This window comes from Micromesistius poutassou (assembly GCF_964030765.1).
Source record: "Micromesistius poutassou genome assembly, chromosome: 4".
NCBI classification, from domain to species: domain Eukaryota; kingdom Metazoa; phylum Chordata; class Actinopteri; order Gadiformes; family Gadidae; genus Micromesistius; species Micromesistius poutassou.
In genome coordinates this window covers 2932823-2937864 of record NC_140274.1, presented here as the reverse complement: position 1 = coordinate 2937864, position 5042 = coordinate 2932823, and positions in this window count along the sequence as shown.

Sequence of the window (5042 nt, the reverse complement as noted above, 5' to 3'; positions counted from 1 at the left end):
TTATTACCTCTCCGTCTCATTTTATCTGGTCAAGTAACTAGACAGACTGTTTCTCCCAACACTGGTAGGACCGATACGAACTTGGTAGTTGTAGGCCTAAACGACGAACTGGCGCCGGCTGATTGGAGATCCCCGGCTGAAGTAGGGAATGGAGATCGCAGATTGAGGACAGGTGTGTCGGGAGAATGAGGACCAGTGGCGACAAGCGGCCACTAGATGGGGGTGTTGGACCGTGTAGCAGGACGTGGCGTAACAGTATACTAAAGCCGTTTCTCAATTTGCGTTCTCGTGTGTGCTCGTGTACTTGCGTTCTCGATAAACGCCATCAGTGGTAGCCCAAGCACTGTTCCAATTCCAAGTACGCGAGAACGCGAGTACTGTCGTAAAACCCGGAAGTGTTCTCGATGCGTTCTCGATGAGGCCGTTCTACCGAGGATGCATCGGAGGTGACTCGTGTGGACTTGGGACCATTAAATATCCCAGAATGCATCATCGAGTCTGCTGCTGTTCCAATTGCAGGTGCGTACTCGCGTTCTCGGAAGTCTGTACTTGAAAGTCTGGACTTGCCAAGTACGTACTTCCAAGTCCGCGAGAACGTAGTCCGCGTACTTGGTATTGAGAAACGGCTAAAGTTGCAAATACTTAAAGTGGTAATTTAGTGTACTTATGAAAAGTACACTTATTTTCAAGTCCTTTGTAATACACAATTAAAATGCTTTATTAAATTGCAAATACTTCTAGTGGTAAGTTACTGTAGCCTACTACTTTAATTTAGCTAAAAGTGTATTGTAGTACACTTGAAGAGTACTTTATTCTAAGTTTTAAGTTGTTCTTTGGTTCACTTCAAATGCTTATACTTATGGTGCGCTCAGATTGCTAGGAATTATGGGGGAAACATTTTCTCGAAAGTTCTCATGGACAACACCTCATGATGCTCTGATGATTCTACTTCCTTTTGGCAACTGGGGCCAGATTTTGATAACTAGAGTTGCCCAGTTGGTGACATATTGTTAACTAGTGACACGTATGAACATGGTGGAACATTTACTCAATATAAAAGAATCAACCATCATATCACATAGTTTACTATTGATTGACATCAAGTGTTTGAGAACATTTTAAATCAACATTAAAATTACCATTGTGGTACAAATACAAAGAAAATTAAAACTGCGCGCAGTGATGAACGGGACCTCGCGCCGGCTTGCAGCCGCCACTACGAGGTCCCGTTCATCACTGCGCGCAGTTTTAAAAAAAAATCGCGCCGGTTTGCGGCCGCGTCACGTGCCGTCGTAACATGTGTGCTGGCAAGATGTGCACATGTTAGGACCGCACGTGACGCAGCTGCAAGCCGGCACGAGGTCCCGTTCATCACTGCGCGCAGTTTTAAAAAGGCGCAGTTTTAAAAAAAATTCGCAAATTTATGTAATCTGTAGAAGCAGAGGTGCCCTGTGGTGTCCTACTGATTGTTTTGACATTAACATGTAAGACCACATTTAACTGAATTACATGTTCATTAACCCTACATCAATGATCCCATAAATTCCCTAGGAGGAGTTAGTTCAAATACAAGGCGACGGAATTCAAAAATGGCCAACTTTGACGGCACGCCACGGCCACGCCCTTCAACGTACAGTCACAAATAGCACGGCGTTTATTCAGCACCATTTCATGACTGTACTGACCAATTTGGAAGCAGATTCGATAAATTCCCTAGGAGGAGTTAGTTCAAATACAAGGCGACGGAATTCAAAAATGGCCAACTTTGACGGCACGCCACGGACACGCCCTTCAACGTACAGTCACAAATAGCACGGCGTTGGTTCGGCACCACTTCATGACTGTACTGACCAATTTTGAAGCAGATCCGATAAATTCCCTAGGAGGAGTTCATTCAAATACAAGGCCAAAAAGTGAAAAAAATTCAAAATGGCCGCCGAGAGTGAAAAATAAAAAAATTAAATTTCCGACTTCCGGTGGGTTTTGGGGCATGGGTCCAAGAGGCTTTTCTGTAGGTATTGGCACGTTATACGTGCCTACCAATTTTCATACATATTGGTGAAACGTGGCGCAGGGGCTGCTTTTTAAAGTTCCTGTAGGGGGCGCTACACACATGAGAAACACGATTTTTGGTATGTGAGCTACCGGCACCAGTCTACACGTGTCCTGTGAATTTCATATTCATAACTATTACGGTCTCCGCACAGTGATTTTGCAAAAAAGTGAAAAAAATTCAAAATGGCCGCCAAAAGTGAAAATTAGAAATGCAAATAGCCGACTTCCTGTGGGGTTTGGGGCATGGATCCAAGAGGCTTTTCTGTAGGTATGGGCACATTGTACGTGAATACTGAGTTTCATACATATCGGTGAAACGTGGCGCAGGGGCTGCTTTTTAAAGTTCCTGTAGGGGGCGCTACACACATGAGAAACACGAATTTTGGTATGTGAGCTAGAGGCACCAGTTTACACGTGTCCTGTGAATTTCATATTCATAACTATTACGGTCTCCGCACAGTGATTTTGAGGCTCTGGCGGCCATGTTGTTTTTTAAATCGACTTAATTTTTGGTGAGCAGTTAGAACTTTGGTACTTAACGGCCATTGAGTTGGTCCCGCTCAAATCAAACATTGCGTCTATGAACTGTGGCTATTTTAGTAACGGGCCACGCCCACTTCGATGCCACGCCCCATTTGAAAAATTGTTGACTTAATCTTGTTCAGAATTCGATTCTGAACAACTTTAGTAGAGAGGTCCAACACCATAGGAGTCCAATTAATGTAGATATGTGCAATTTACTATTTTTGGGGTGAAAAACACACCCCTTTTTGAACTCAATGGCTCATGGGTACTTTGAAATTTATCCTACAGACTAATCCTTATGTCAGATTTAAGATAATGGGCCATAGATGATATGTGCCAAAGGATTTTTGTCAAAGTCGAAAAACCTGGGATCCTTGGGGAATTTACTGTTTTTAACTAAATTCAAAATGGCGGGAAATCTGGCTACCGGAAGTGCTAAGTTAGTATCTGCAAATTTCTTCATTATGAGGATTTGCATATGTGTGCAAAGTTTCATGAGTTTAGGTCTGACCGGTGACGAGTTATGCGTGTGCAAATGTTGAAATTTTGGCATAGTTGGTATAGCGCCACCTAGGGGCGAATGTGAATTTGAGGGCTAGAATATCAAATTTTTCACCAGTCCCACAAAATGCACCAAGAAAAAATGAGTTTTCGAATATGTGCAGGGGGGGAAAAATGCAGTCGAAGTGGCTAAAAATAATAATAATAATTAAAACTGCGCGCAGTGATGAACGGGACCTCGCGCCGGCTTGCAGCCGCCACTACGAGGTCCCGTTCATCACTGCGCGCAGTTTTAAAAAAGCGCAGTTTAAAAAAAAATTCGCGAATTTATGTAATCTGTAGAAGCAGAGGTGCCCTGTGGTGTCCTACTGATTGTTTTGACATGTTTTGACATTAACATGTAAGAGCACATTTAACTGAATTACATGTTGTAACAACTTTAACTAACATTATTAACCCTACATCAATGATCCGATAAATTCCCTAGGAGGAGTTAGTTCAAATACAAGGCGACGGAATTCAAAAATGGCCAACTTTGACGGCACGCCACGGCCACGCCCTTCAATGTACAGTCACAAATAGCACGGTGTTGGTTCAGCACCATTTTTTGACTGTACTAACCAATTGTGAAGCAGATGCGATAAATTCCCTAGGAGAAGTTTGTTCAAATACAATGCGAAAAAGTGAAATTCCATTCAAAATGGCCAACTTTGACATCACGCCACGGACACGCCCTTCAACGTACAGTCCCAAATAGCACGGCGTTTATTCAGCACCATTTCATGACTGTACTGACCAATTTGGAAGCAGATTCGATAAATTCCCTAGGAGGAGTTAGTTCAAATACAAGGCGACGGAATTCAAAAATGGCCAACTTTGACGGCACGCCACGGACACGCCCTTCAACGTACAGTCACAAATAGCACGGCGTTGGTTCGGCACCATTTATTGACTGTACTGACCAATTTTGAAGCAGATCCGATAAATTCCCTAGGAGGAGTTCATTCAAATACAAGGCCAAAAAGTGAAAAAAATTCAAAATGGCCGCCGAGAGTGAAAATGAAAAAATTAAAATTTCCGACTTCCGGTGGGTTTTGGGGCATGGGTCCAAGAGGCTTTTCTGTAGATATTGTGACCTTGTATGTGCTTACCGAGTTTCATACATATTGGTGAAACGTGACGTAGGGGCTGCATTTTAAAGTTACTGTAGGGGGCGCTACACACATGAGAAACACGATTTTTGGTATGTGAGCTACCGGCACCAGTATACACGTGTCCTGTGAATTTCATATTCATAACTATTATGATCTCCGCAGAGTGATCGACCCTCCTCTGGCGGCCATGTTGTTTTTTCAATCGACTTAATTTTAATTGAGCAGTTAGAACTTTGGTACCTAACGGCCATTGAATTGGTCCCGCTCAAATCAAACATTGCGTCTATGAACTGTGGCTATTTTAGTAACGGGCCACGCCCACTTCGATGCCACGCCCCATTTGAAAAAGTGTTGACTTAATCTTGTTCAGAATTTGATTATGAACAACTTTAGTAGAGAGGTTCAACACCATAGGAGTCCAATTAATGTAGATATGTGCAATTTACTAATTTTGGGGTGAAAAACACACCCCTTTTTGAACTCAATGGCTCATGGGTACTTTGAAATTTATCCTACAGACTAATCCTTATGTCAGATTGAAGATAATGGGCCATAGATGATATGTGCCAAAGGATTTATGTCAAAGTCGAAAAACCTGGGATCCTTGGGGAATTTACTGTTTTTAACTAAATTCAAAATGGCGGGAAATCTGGCTACCGGAAGTGCTAAGTTAGTATCTGCAAATTTCTTCATTATGAGGATTTGCATATGTGTGCAAAGTTTCATGAGTTTAGGTCCAACCGGTGACGAGTTATGCTTGTGCAAACGTTGAAATTTTGGCATAGTTGGTATAGCGCCACCTAGGGG